At 24.4% G+C, this 16,124-nt stretch overlaps 1 long non-coding RNA gene across 1 annotated transcript in view; it reads left to right on the top strand.

Annotated features, from left to right (window-relative positions):
• The window catches only part of LOC145270811 (uncharacterized), a 41,846-nt gene extending 26,970 nt beyond the window's left edge, over positions 1-14,876 (top strand). Inside the window, exons 2-3 of the long non-coding RNA XR_013865576.1 lie at positions 12,569-12,698; positions 13,869-14,876. This is a non-coding gene — a long non-coding RNA (uncharacterized LOC145270811). The remainder of the gene's footprint in view (positions 1-12,568; positions 12,699-13,868) is intronic.
• The last annotated feature ends 1,248 nt before the right edge of the window (positions 14,877-16,124 follow it).

Here is a 16,124-nt window from a genome sequence, read left to right as displayed (position 1 = left end):
ATTTATTAATGTTAATAAAATTGAATAAAAGTTTGTAGATATGAATATATTAATGTTAATAAAATTGAATAAAAGTTTGTAGATATGAATTTATTAATGTTAATAAAATTGAATGAAAGTTTGTAGATATGAATTTATTAATTTTAATAAAATTGCATAAAAGTTTGTAGATATGAATTTATTAATGTTAATAAAATTGCATAAAAGTTTGTAGATATGAATTTATTAATGTTAATAAAATTGAATAAAAGTTTGTAGATATGAATTTATTAATTTTAATAAAATTGAATGAAAGTTTGTAGATATGAATTTATTAATTTTAATAAAATTGCATAAAAGTTTGTAGATATGAATTTATTAATGTTAATAAAATTGCATAAAAGTTTGTAGATATGAATTTATTAATTTTAATAAAATTGAATAAAAGTTTGTAGATATGAATATATTAATGTTAATTAAATTGCATAAAAGTTTGTAGATATGAATTTATTAATGTTAATAAAATTGAATGAAAGTTTGTAGATATGAATTTATTAATGTTAATAAAATTGCATAAAAGTTTGTAGATATGAATTTATTAATGTTAATAAAATTGCATAAAAGTTTGTAGATATGAATTTATTAATTTTAATAAAATTGAATAAAAGTTTGTAGATATGAATATATTAATGTTAATTAAATTGCATAAAAGTTTGTAGATATGAATTTATTAATGTTAATAAAATTGAATGAAAGTTTGTAGATATGAATTTATTAATGTTAATAAAATTGCATAAAAGTTTGTAGATATGAATTTATTAATGTTAATGAAATTGAATAAAAGTTTGTAGATATGAATTTATTAATGTTAATAAAATTGCATAAAAGTTTGTAGATATGAATATATTTATGTTAATGAAATTGAATAAAAGTTTGTAGATATGAATTTATTAATGTTAATAAAATTGCATAAAAGTTTGTAGATATGAATTTATTAATTTTAATAAAATTGAATAAAAGTTTGTAGATATGAATATATTAATGTTAATTAAATTGCATAAAAGTTTGTAGATATGAATTTATTAATGTTAATAAAATTGAATGAAAGTTTGTAGATATGAATTTATTAATGTTAATAAAATTGCATAAAAGTTTGTAGATATGAATTTATTAATTTTAATAAAATTGAATAAAAGTTTGTAGATATGAATATATTAATGTTAATTAAATTGCATAAAAGTTTGTAGATATGAATTTATTAATGTTAATAAAATTGAATAAAAGTTTGTAGATATGAATATATTAATTTTAATAAAATTGAATAAAAGTTTGTAGATATGAATATATTAATGTTAATAAAATTGCATAAAAGTTTGTAGATATGAATATATTAATTTTAATAAAATTGAATAAAAGTTTGTAGATATGAATTTATTAATTTTAATAAAATTGCATAAAAGTTTGTAGATATGAATATATTAATTTTAATAAAATTGAATAAAAGTTTGTAGATATGAATTTATTAATGTTAATAAAATTGAATAAAAGTTTGTAGATATGAATATATTAATGTTAATAAAATTGAATAAAAGTTTGTAGATATGAATATATTAATGTTAATAAAATTGAATAAAAGTTTGTAGATATGAATATATTAATGTTAATAAAATTGAATAAAAGTTTGTAGATATGAATATATTAATGTTAATAAAATTGAATAAAAGTTTGGAGATATGAATATATTAATTTTAATAAAATTGCATAAAAGTTTGTAGATATGAATATATTAATGTTAATAAAATTGAATAAAAGTTTGGAGATATGAATTTATTAATTTTAATAAAATTGCATAAAAGTTTGTAGATATGAATATATTAATTTTAATAAAATTGAATAAAAGTTTGTAGATATGAATTTATTAATGTTAATAAAATTGAATAAAAGTGTGTAGATATGAATTTATTAATGTTAATAAAATTGAATAAAAGTTTGTAGATATGAATTTATTAATTTTAATAAAATTGAATAAAAGTTTGTAGATATGAATTTATTAATGTTAATAAAATTGAATAAAAGTTTGTAGATATGAATATATAATTGTTAATAAAATTGAATAAAAGTTTGTAGATATGAATATATTAATGTTAATAAAATTGAATGAAAGTTTGTAGATATGAATATATTAATGTTAATAAAATTGCTAAATGTTTGTCGATATGAATATTTTTATGTTAATAAAATTGAATAAATGTTTGTAGATATGAATTTATTAATTTTAATAAAATTGCTAAATGTTTGTAGATATGAATATATTTATGTTAATAAAATTGAAAAAATGTTTGTAGATATGAATATATTAATGTTAATAAAATTGCTAAATGTTTGTCGATATGAATATTTTTATGTTAATAAAATTGAATAAATGTTTGTAGATATGAATATATTAATGTTAATAAAATTGAATACAAGTTTGTCGATATGAATATATTAATGTTAATAAAATTGCATAAAAGTTTGTAGATATGAATTTATTAATGTTAATAAAATTGCATAAAAGTTTGTAGATATGAATTTATTAATGTTAATAAAATTGCATAAAAGTTTGTAGATATGAATATATTAATGTTAATAAAATTGAATAAAAGTTTGTAGATATGAATATATTTATGTTAATAAAATTGAATAAAAGTTTGTAGATATGAATATATTAATGTTAATAAAATTGAATAAAAGTTTGTAGATATGAATATATTAATGTTAATAAAATTGAATAAAAGTTTGTAGATATGAATATATTAATGTTAATAAAATTTAATAAAAGTTTGTAGATATGAATATATTAATGTTAATAAAATTGAATAAAAGTTTGTAGATATGAATTTATTAATGTTAATAAAATTGAATAAAAGTTTGTAGATATGAATATATTAATTTTAATAAAATTGATTAAAAGTTTGTAGATATAAATATATTAATGTTAATAAAATTGCATAAAAGTTTGTAGATATGAATTTATTAATGTTAATAAAATTGCATAAAAGTTTGTAGATATTAATATATTAATGTTAATAAAATTGATTAAAAGTTTGTAGATATGAATTTATTAATTTTAATAAAATTGAATAAAAGTTTGTAGATATGAATATATTAATTTTAATAAAATTGATTAAAAGTTTGTAGATATAAATATATTAATTTTAATAAAATTGCATAAAAGTTTGTCGATATGAATATATTAATGTTAATAAAATTGCATAAAAGTTTGTAGATATTAATATATTAATGTTAATAAAATTGATTAAAAGTTTGTAGATATGAATTTATTAATTTTAATAAAATTGAATAAAAGTTTGTAGATATGAATATATTAATGTTAATAAAATTGAATAAATGTTTGTAGATATGAATATATTAATGTTAATAAAATTGAATAAAAGTTTGGAGATATGAATTTATTAATGTTAATAAAATTGAATAAAAGTTTGTAGATATGAATATATTAATGTTAATAAAATTGAATAAATGTTTGTAGATATGAATTTATTAATGTTAATAAAATTGAATAAAAGTTTGTCGATATGAATATATTAATTTTAATAAAATTGCATAAAAGTTTGTCGATAAATATATTAATTTTAATAAAATTGCATAAAAGTTTGTAGATATGAATTTATTAATGTTAATAAAATTGCATAAAAGTTTGTAGATATGAATTTATTAATGTTAATAAAATTGAATAAATGTTTGTAGATATGAATATATTAATGTTAATGAAATTGAATAAAAGTTTGTAGATATGAATTTATTAATTTTAATAAAATTGAATAAAAGTTTGTAGATATGAATATATTAATGTTAATTAAATTGCATAAAAGTTTGTAGATATGAATATATTAATGTTAATAAAATTGCATAAAAGTTTGTAGATATGAATATATTAATTTTAATAAAATTGAATAAAAGTTTGTAGATATGAATATATTAATGTTAATAAAATTGAATAAAAGTTTGTAGATATGAATATATTAATTTTAATAAAATTGCATAAAAGTTTGTAGATATGAATATATTAATGTTAATAAAATTGCATAAAAGTTTGTAGATATGAATATATTAATGTTAATAAAATTGAATAAAAGTTTGTAGATATGAATTTATTTATGTTAATAAAATTGAATAAAAGTTTGTAGATATGAATTTATTAATGTTAATAAAATTGAATAAAAGTTTGTAGATATGAATTTATTAATTTTAATAAAATTGAATAAAAGTTTGTAGATATGAATTTATTTATGTTAATAAAATTGAATAAAAGTTTGTAGATATGAATATATTAATGTTAATAAAATTGAATAAAAGTTTGTAGATATGAATATATTAATGTTAATAAAATTGCATAAAAGTTTGTAGATATGAATTTATTAATTTTAATAAAATTGAATAAAAGTTTGTAGATATGAATATATTAATGTTAATAAAATTGAATGAAAGTTTGTAGATATGAATATATTAATGTTAATAAAATTGAATAAAAGTTTGTAGATATGAATATATTAATGTTAATAAAATTGCATAAAAGTTTGTAGATATGAATTTATTTGTTAAAAAAATTGACTCAAGTTTTCTATGAATAGGAAATTCATCCTTTGCTCAATCAAGTTCTATAAGGTCACATTTTCTTGTTATACGAATATTACTAAGAATATTTGAAAATCTGTTTGTTTTTAAGGTTAACTAATAAAATAAAATCTATACATCATAATAATAAAAAAATATGATATAAATTCATTTTACTTATGTAAAAAAAAAATGAAATGTAACCTTTTTCTAGTCCTACATCGGAATACTTGCCAAAAAGTGTGAAAACCTTGAACATTATCAAAGACTTTGTTGAATCAGGTATAAATGAATAAGTGAAGCTTTTCATGGTTCTACACAAAATCACACTTGATGTCAGCTCTTCTTTGATTTTGAATTTCATATCTTTTAGCTAGCTGTACAAAAATTTCAATATATAAAATGGGGTAGGGTGGGGAGAGAAAGCAACAAAATCAATGACTAATAATAATGTTTTAAGTTATTAATGTTGTTGAAATCGTTTTGTCAATTCATTTTCTTTTCAAAACCAACAAATACAGAGACGTTGTAAAAGACAATTACTGGTGCTACCAGATCAGGCTGCCTATTGGCTTTCTGAGAGGAAATGCACCTACATCGATTTCTGTTTTGGTTTTCTATTCTCTTTTGTAAAACTTAATTATGTTCTACAAAAACAAAACAAAATCAACAGCCCCTTCCCCTTCCTTTCTTTTTTCTTCCCTACTTCCCGTTCCTGGATATGACCTTAAACTATATCTGATGGTGAGGCCCCATTTTGCGGCCTTGGGGAGCGTGGAGCCACCCTTTAATTGCCTTTTTTCTCCCAGGTCCACTCTGACCCAGAGTGGTAGTACCTGTTAAGGTCCCAACTATGGGTTAAATGGAAAAAAAATACATTCTATTAAAAAATTATTCTTCAAAATCTGATCAGATTCCACTTGACCCTGTTGGCAAGGGCATCAGAATATGCCAACTACCCCCCTGCAGAGAGTAGAAGTCCCTCAATGGGGCTACCTGTTGGCCATACGTAGCGACCTGTAATACCTTTAGGACGGGATCCTGGTGGTTGAGAGACTTGGAGGTCAGGTTTTAATACCCCCACTTCCCAACACACCACTTTGGCCCTTACTGGGCTAGACGGGCCATCAGAGGGGCCCAAACCGATCAATCGGCTGGTCACGTCAAGCCCCACCATATATTGCCCACCCCATAAACATATCATTAACACAATATGCCTATCCCTTCCCCACAAATAACTATTTCCTAATATATGGTGGAAAGCGGTGGCTGAGGGTCAATCGACGAAGTGAAATATCTATGACATGGCTGCAAACCCTTTAAATTACTACGTATCCCAGAGTAACATCAAAGGAAAACAGGTGATCATGAATGATATCACGTAAATCGAGTATATCATATTTGTATCCTTGTTGAGCCTGGGCGAATGGGTTTCCCCCAGGCACTTCCCATATAGGGCTCCGAGGTGGGTGGGGAGCAAAGATGATTAAAGAAACAATATTATTTGATTATGGCTTTTATTACCCCCAAACCCCCCACCCCCCAAAAAAAAGAAGCTTTTCAGATGTTTCCGGCATTTCAAGTTCAGATGATGAACAGAAATGCTCAAGGAAAACTCAATATTTTTAGTAATGGAAACACTTGAAAAAAATGAAATAAATAAAATTTCACCTTTTACAATGGAAAAAATGTTCTCTCAAAAAATAAAACCCAAAATGATAAAAAGAAATTTTCAAACCGTTAACAATATCAAAATTAACACCCCACCATACCTAAACTCTTTCAAAGGAGTCATTAGATGTAGTGAACTATCAAATTGCTCGACTGAGGAAATTTTATCTAATCTATCATCCCAAAGTGTTACAGAAGTAAAAAGAATAAGAATAAAACGAAATGCAGAAACTATATTTACAAATACATATATACTCTCCTTTGACTCCACAAATCCCCCAAGTGAGATTAAAATTGGATACCTAAAAGTGAACGTTGAAAAATACATCCCAAACCCTCTAAGGTGCTACAATTGTCAACAATTTGGACATCACCAATCCAAATGCACCAATCACCAATCTGTGTAAGATGTGGTGAAAATTCAAAACATAGTGACTACAAAAAAGACCCCAAATGCTCAAACTGTAGTGAAAACCATTCAGCTGACTTCAAAGGATGCAAAACGTGGCTAAAAGAAAAAGAAATAACAACAATAAAGTACACAAAAAATATAACCTTCTTGGAAGCCAGGAAAATTATGAACGCAAGATACTCAGAAGTAACCAAGAATGCTAAAATACACACAAATCAAAGTTGTCAAAGTTATACAAAAAATCCTCCAGAAATAGAAGCTGAAGAACTATCTCAATTGAAAAGAGATGAAAGACCTAATGAAAGAAATTAAAACACTAATCCTGAACTCTGGAAATAATCAGTCTACAAAAGAGTACAACAAAAATCTGATCAGATTCTAATATTTGTAGTAGGTAATCTGTAGACGTATCAGGAAGTTGTTTTATAAATTGATAATAGATTTGATCAGGGCCAATAGCTGAGTCATGAGCTTTGCCTGGGGATACTTTCAATTCATTTTTAGAGAATGGCTGGTTGTATAGAAAATATAATAACGAAAATCTATACATCCTTAATGATAAAACACTTATTTACACCCAGGAAGTGGTACATTCACATCAATTGATTTAACATTGTGTGATTCAACACTTGCCTTGGATTACAAATGGAGTGTACTAGGAGATTCATATGGAAGTGACCACTTTCCCATTACACTTGAAAACAATGATCCAATGCCAGAAAACAAAATACCCCAATGGAACTTACAGAAGGCTGATTGGAAAACATTCCAAAATTTATGCCGGACTAAATTAACATAGGATAATAACCCAAACCAAAATAATATCACACATTTTACTAATACACTGTATAATATTGCGGAGGAATGCATTCCAAAAAGCTCTACCTCCCCAAAACATAATAAACCCTGGTTTGATGAAAAATGCAAAGTAGCCATCAGAACTCGTCAAGCTATGCTAAGGAAATTCAAAAAAGAACCAACTAAAGAAAATCTCGATAAATATAAAAACAGTAGAGCTAAAGCTCGTAAAACCATTAAGGAATCAAAGTGAACATGATGGAAAAACTATGTATCAAAAATAAATACAAATCAAAAAGTAAAAAGTCTGGGACATGATCCGAAAAATCTCAGGGAAAAGTAACAGCAACCCTACTAAGCACCTGATCTATAATAACCAAAAAATTACTAGCAAGAAAGAAATGGTAGATTGTCTTGCTGAAACTTTTGCGAAAAACTCCTCCTCCAAAACTCTAATCAAAAATTCCAAATTATTAAGGAAAAAGCAGAAAAGGAAAAACTCCAGTTTCAGACAAATAATACAGAAAAATACAACCAGTCATTCTCTAAAAATGAATTGAAAGTCTCCCTAGGCAAAGCTCATGACTCAGCTGTTGGCCCTGATCAAATCCATTATCAATTTATAAAACAACTTCCTGATACGTCTACAGATTACCTACTACAAATATTCAATGATATTTGGGAAAGTGGCAACGTCCCTGAAATATGGAGGCAGGCCATAGTAATCCCTATACCTAAATCATCAAAGGACTCTACCAATCCCCTGAATTACTGACCTATAGCACTCACTAGCTGTATTTCCAAAATAATGAAAATAATTATTAACAGCAGATTAATATGGTACCTTGAGACAAATAATCTGATTACAGATTATCAGTCAGGATTTACGAATGAAAGAAACCCCATGGACCACCTGATCCGGCTAGAAGCCTGCATCAGAGAAGCCTTTATCAAGAAAGAACATCTTACAGCAGTCTTTTTCGATACTGAAAAAGCATACGACTCTGCATGGAGGCATGGCATTATAAAAGATCTACAAGAACTTGGATTAAAAGGCAGAATGCCCATTTTCATCACAAATTTTATAAATAATAGACAATTTAATGTACGATTAGGTGATACTCTATACATCAGTAAAAAAACTAATAACGGGGGTACCACAAGGAAGCATGCTGTCTGTCACATTTTTTAGCATTAAAATAAATAACATTGTCAAAAATATAAATGTAAGAACAAAATGTGTCCTCTATGTGGATGACTTCCTGATCTGTTATAGATCAAAATATATTACAAGAATAGAATGCCATTTACAACTGTGTCTAAACAAAATAAATGAGTGGACAACAAAAAATGGTTTTAAATTTTCAAAAGAAAAAAAAAAGCCATTCATTTTTGCCAAACTCGGAAAATGCACCATGACCCAATACTGAAACTGGATAATGAAATTATACCTATAGTTGATCAGTATAAATATCTGGGCAACATCTTCGATAAAAAGCTAACATTCATTCCTCGTATTAAATACCTCAAACAAAAATGCAACAAGCCATCCAACTCTTAAATGTAGTAGCTCATACAGACTAGGGTGCAAACAAAGACTCAATAATTAAATTATACAGATCCCTTGTCAGATCCAAGTTGGATTATGGATGCTATATCTATGGATCTGCAAGAAAGTCCTACATAGAGGAATTAGACACAATACATCACCAAAGACTAAGATTGGCTGTAGGAGCCTTCCCCACCTCCCCAGTGGAAAGTTTATATGTAGAAACAGATGAACCCTCATTATCACTTAGAAGAGAAAAACTAGGACTACAATATTATACAAAATTGGCTTCATGTCCAACTAATACAGAAACCTCTAATAGAAAACCTCTAATAGAAAAGAAAATTCTATAAAACCATTTAGCCTACGTATGGAAGAATCCATAAATAAAACCCAGATAGATATTGCAACAATACACGAATCTGTAAAACCTAAATATCCCCCCTGGCTGACAAAACAACCAAAAATAATATCAGACCTAATTAAATACCCTAAAACAAAAACTAATCCAATCATCTATCAAGAAAAATTCCAAATAATTAAAGATAAGTATTCCAAACACTCAACAATTTATACACACGGTTCAAAAGATGGAGACAACGTTGACGGTGCAGCCATACACAATAAAACAATCCTAATCAAAAGATTATCAGACAAAGCATCGAATCTACAGTGCTGAAGTATCAGCCATTGGTATGGCACTTGATCTTATAGAATCTTCTAAAGATGAAGAATTCATTATCTGCTCAGATGCCAAATCAGTACTCAAAACACTGAAAAAAAAACCCCAACGAACCCAATAATCACCAAAACCCTAAATAGATTTGATGATATTCCTAATGATAAAAACATCCTTTTTTTGTTGGATACGCAATCATATCAACATAAAGGGTAACGACAGAGCTGACAAAGCAGCAAAAGCAGCACTAAATTTAACCAAAGACATCCCTCATGCCGATCGAAAACAAATCATTAACAAATATATTAGAAACACATGGCAAGAGTCGTGGAACTCCTGTACTAAAACAAGCTATACCAAATCAAGGAAACGATAGGAAAACAGAAACAAAAGAATGACCAGAAAGGAAGAAGTTATAATAACAAGACTCCAAATAGGTCATAGCTCTATATAATACATTCCTACCTACTCAAAAAAGAAGCCCCACTTTGCATACCCTGCCAGAAACCATACACAGTAAATCACATATTAACAAGATGCGAAGACTTGAAAACAAACCAACTGAATCTATATAATGAAAAAACTGTAAAAGACATATTCACTCATGTAGACCCAACTACTCTTCTCAAATATCTGAACAGGGTTACTCAACGAAATTAAAAAAAATACCTTATCTAACTATATAAACATAGACACTGAACACCAGATACATACATAAAACCTATAACTATTAATGTATATAAAAGACTCTGGCATTAAATGACCACATAGGTTGGTATGCCATAAAACCAATCAATCAATTATATAAAAGACAATTATCATTTGCCAACATATAAATAAAAAATAAAAAAATTAGTCATGTAATGTAGTAGTAATATTATTAGTAGTAATATTATTAGTAGTAATATTATTAGTAGTAATAATATTAATAGCAATATTATTATTAAGATTATTAATAGTAATATCATTATTATTATTATTATTATTATTAATATTATTATAAGTAATATTATTATTAGTAATATTAATAGTAATGTTATTAATAGTAATATTAATATTATTAGTAGTAATATTAGTAATATTTTTAATAGTAATATTATTAATAATATATTAATATTATTATTAGTAATATTATTAGTAATAATATTAATAGCAATATTATTAGTAATATTATTAATAGTAATATTATTAATAGTAATATTAGTAATATTATTATAAGTAATATTATTATTAGTAATATTATTAGTAGTAATATTATTAATGTTATTATTATTAATATTATTACAAGTAATATTATTATAAGTAATATTATTATAAATAATATTATTAGTAATATTATTATTACTGAAAATTCCATGCTAGATTACGTCTGAACAAGCAACTTAAGTCTAATTTATTTTCGTGTTTGAATAAATCTGAATTGCTTGTCTACATTCAAAGAATATGTTGGACTGAATAAATCCAATTATTTTGTCTTTAACTATGGTTCGAATCATTACTTCGTGTGTTGTGTGATGCAAGGTATGTTCAAATAAGTGATGAGAGATGTTGATCTCCAAATGCTCACCAGTTGTTACACTAATTCTGTGGGCATTACTGGTTCGAATCTTTGTTTCTAGTGTTGTGCAATACAAGTTAGTGTTGAAATAAATTCTAAACGCCAGTGATGAGAGATGTTCATCTCTAATGCTCACCACCATTCAAAGGTCGGTAACAATCAATATAAAAACAGTATGTATTATAAAAAAATGTTTACTAAGAAAAGTAGGTTACAGAAAGTATGCATCACATTCTGTGGCCATAACTGCCATGATGCTTAATCATAACTGAATTTATTTTGTCTGTTTTCCATTTGTATTCAAACTTCGTAAATCAATTAACAAAATTGAGTTTCAAGAAAAAACTCTTCACATATCTTTTTAATCTTTAGTTTTGTGAGATTATTTACATTTTAACACAAGAAAAATTAAAATCTAGAAAACTTTTTATTTTTAGTTTTGTGAGATTGTTTACATTTTAACACGAGAAAAATTAAAATCTAGAAATCTTTTTATTTTTGTGAGATTATTTACATTTTAAGACGAGAAAAATTAAAATCTAAAAAACTTTTTATTTTTAGTTTTGTGAGATTATTTACATTTTAACACAAGAAAAGTTAAAATGTTAGAAGTAAAAAGAATAAAATCAAATTTTTCTTGTTTTTATTTTTTACTTTTATGCTTTATTAACTAAAATCTTTTTGTTTTTATTTATTTTTTATTTTTATGCTTTAGTAACTAAAATCTTTTTGTTTTTATTTATTTTTTATTTTTATGCTTATTAACTAAAATCTTTTTGTTTTATTATTTTTTTAGTTAATAAGCATAAAAATAAAAAATAAATAAAACAAAAAGATTTTAGTTAATAAGCATAAGCTTATTAACTAAAATCTTTTTGTTTTATTTATTTTTTATTTTTTATGCTTTATTAACTAAAATCTTTTTGTTTTTATTTATTTTTTATTTTTATGCTTATTAACTAAAATCTTTTTGTTTCATTAATTTTTTATTTTTATGCTTATTAACTAAAATTTTTTGTTTTATTTATTTTTTATTTTTATGCTTATTAACTAAAATTTTTTTGTTTTATTTATTTTTTATTTTTATGCTTATTAACTAAAATCTTTTTGTTTTATTTATTTTTTATTTTTATGCTTAAAATTTTCTGTGTTATTTAATTTTTTATTTTTATGCTTATTAACTAAAATCTTTTTGTTTTATTAATTTTTTATTTTTATGCTTATTAACTAAAATTTTTTGTTTTATTTAATTTTTTATTTTTTATGCTTTATTAACTAAAATCTTTTTGTTTTATTAATTTACAGAGACGGCGGAGAAAAATCATTTTATGAAAATATATAGAATAGACATATTGTTTTGAAGGATATGGAAAATCAATTTGACGTAGATCTTTACTGCGAAAAATCCGAAAAGAAAATGGAAAAAGTTATTCCTGTGAGGGTTTTTTTTTATCTTTTTGTTTTATTACTTTTTTTTATCTTTTTGTTTTATTAATTTTTTTATTTTTATGCTTATTAACTAAAATCTTTTTGTTCTATTAATTTTTTTTATTTTTATGCTTTATTAACTAAAATCTTTTTGTTCTATTAATTTTTTATTTTTATGCTTATTAACTAAAATCTTTTTGTTTTAATAATTTTTTATTTTTATGCTTAAAATTTTCTGTGTTATTTAATTTTTTATTTTTATGCTTATTAACTAAAATCTTTTTGTTTTATTTAATTTTTCATTTTTATGCTTATTAACTAAAATCTTTTTGTTTTATTTATTTTTTTAAATTTTTATGCTTATTAACTAAAATCTTTTTGTTTTATTAATTTTTTATTTTATGCTTATTAACTAAAATCTATTTGTTTTATTAATTTTTTATTTTATGCTTATTAACTAAAATCGTTTTGTTTTAATAATTTTTTTAATGCTTTATTAACTAAAATCTTTTTGTTTTTATTAATTTTTTATTTTTATGCTTATTAACTAAAATCTTTTTGATTTATTAATTTTTTATTTTTATGCTTATTAACTAAAATCTTTTTGTTTTTTTAATTTTTTATTTTTATGCTTATTAACTAAAATTTTTTTGTTTCATTAATTTTTTATTTTTATGCTTATTAACTAAAATTTTTTGTTTTATTAATATTTTATTTTTTTGCTTATTAACTAAAATCTTTTTGTTTTATTTATTTTTTTATTTTTATGCTTATTAACTAAAATCTTTTGTTTTATTATTTTTTTATTTTTATGCTTTATTAACTAAAATCTTTTTGTTTTATTAATATTTTATTTTTATGCTTATTAACTAAAATCTTTTGTTTTATTATTTTTTTATTTTTATGCTTTATTTACTAAAATCTTTTTGTTTTATTTATTTTTTATATTTATGCTTATTAACTAAAATCTTTTTGTTTTATTAATTTTTTATTTTTATGCTTTATTAACTAAAACTTTTTTGTTTTATTAATTTTTTATTTTTATGCTTATTAACTAAAATCTTTTTGTTTTAACAATTTTTTATTTTTATGCTTTATTAACTAAAATCTTTTTGTTTTATTAAATTTTTGTTTTTATGCTTTTTAACTTAAATCTTTTTTTTTTATTAATTTACAGAGACGGTGGAGAAAAATCATTTTATGAAAATATATAGAATAGACATATTGTTTTGAAGGATATGGAAAATCAATTTGACGTAGATCTTTACTGCGAAAAATCCGAAAAGAAAATGGAAAAAAGTTATTCCTGTGAGGTTTGTTGTTCATCATTTCCAACGCCATCAAAACTAAAAAGACACATGCGAATTCACACCGGAGAGAAACCTTATTCTTGTGAAATATGTTGCTCATCATTTAGAGAGTCCTCTGCACTAAAAGAACACATGCGAATACATACTGGAGAAAAACCTTATTCTTGTGATGTGTGTGGTTCATCCTTTCCAACACAATCAAAAGTCAACCGACACAAGCGAACACACACAGGAGAAAAACCGCATTCATGTGAAATGTGTGCAAAAGCATTTTCACACCGATCAGGCTTAAAAAGACACTTGCAAACCCATATGAGTGACAACAAATCATATTCTTGTTATGTGTGTAATTTAGTTTTTTCTGAAAAATCAGATTTAAAACTTCACATGCAATTACATAGTGAAAGTGAAAAGAAAGATTATACTTGTGAAGTTTGTGGTTCGTTATTTACAAATAAATCCTATCTAAAAATACATAAGCGCATACACACTGGAGAAAAACCTTATTCCTGTGAAATTTGTAATGCTTTATTTTCATCAATTTCTTATTTAAAAATACATAAACGAATACACACTGGAGAAAAACCGTATTCCTGTGAAATTTGTAATACATCAGTTTCATCAATTTCTTATTTAAAAATACATAAACGAATACACACAGGAGAAAAACCTTTTCCTTGTGAAGTGTGTGACTCAGCATTTTCAGAGAAATCAATGTTAAGGAGACACATGCGAATGCACACTGGGGAAAAACCTCATTCTTGTGAAGTTTGTGGAAAATCTTTTACAAGGAAATCGAGTTTAAGATCTCATTTGCAAATCCACACAAGAGAAAAATCTTATTCATGTGACGTGTGTGGTAAAGCATTTTTGCATCAAGCATATTTAAAAAGACACATGAAAATCCACACCAGTGACAAAAAAGATCTCTTGCATGAATCAGATGAGATAGCAGACGAATGTCTGGCATCAAGTGGCACGCTCCAGCCCCAGCTAGAACAAGATAAGAAAATTGAAAATGAAGGTGCGGCAACAAATTATATTCTAGTGAAGTATGTATTTCCAGAGAAATTAACCCCCATTAAAAAATCTTGTAAATGGTGTGGCTCTCACAAACATTAGAAAATTACATTTTTTTTGTGTGTGTTCCGACATTTTTTCAAAAACTCATTAAAACATTTTCAAACACTAGTTAAACTTTTAGTTTAAATGAGAACATAAAATTATTTAGAAGTAAAATTGCATTGACACGTATACACAGAAATCATCTTGAATACTGTATTTCTTCTTACATATTTTTTCTGTTTTAAATCATATTAAAATGTTTTTGTGAATGAAATTTAACTCCACTTCATGTACATTACTAAATATAGTTGAAAATCAGGATTTTTCTTGGTAACATCGAAAATGGTGGAAATTCTCTTATTCATAAGAGTATGTTCTTCAAAATTTCTCAAGTGTTTGATATGTGTAAAACATGAATCAACATATTATGCAGCACTGAGAAAGAAAGACACAAATCCCTTTCAAATTAATGAACTCTTATTTGCAAACTATTATTTCAATTAAAAATTATTATTCCAGTTAAAAATTATTATTTCAATTAAAATCCTGAATGAAATTTTCTGAAATAGTTGCCTATTCCAGAGTCATAAATTCGCTCAGTTTTCTGTTTGAATAAAACAAATTGTATTTTACTATGATATTTAGAAATGCATGCTAATTTTATATATGTGATTGGTATATAAGTAGCAGTATAAGTGTTTTTTTAGGTAATTGTTATTTTATCAACCTGCATGAAAAAGCTATGTAAAAAATGCTTAAAATCATTTGATTTATGCAAATACCATCAGTAGTTCAAAAGTTATGGGAATTTTAAGTCCCAATATATATGCGTTTCCGTGGACATTTTTCTTTGGAAACAGTGGGCTAAATTATAAACCTCAACATTTCAAGAAATTCGGTAATTTCGCCACCATTTATTTATTAAATTAGGGACCCGCGACTTCTGGAACATCTACAATAGTGTAGTACATAATGGGCAATCAACAATCCCCCCACTATCAAAAAATCATGAGGTTGTTTGCTCTGCAACTGAGAAGGCTAACATGCTTGCCAGTCGG

The sequence above is a fragment of the Euprymna scolopes genome, chromosome 46 (genome assembly GCF_053919585.1).
Source record: "Euprymna scolopes isolate OS-2025 chromosome 46, ASM5391958v1, whole genome shotgun sequence".
NCBI classification, from domain to species: Eukaryota; Metazoa; Mollusca; class Cephalopoda; order Sepiida; family Sepiolidae; genus Euprymna; species Euprymna scolopes.
The sequence above is the reverse complement of the archived record's forward strand: the minus strand, read 5'-3'. Positions and strand labels throughout refer to the sequence as shown.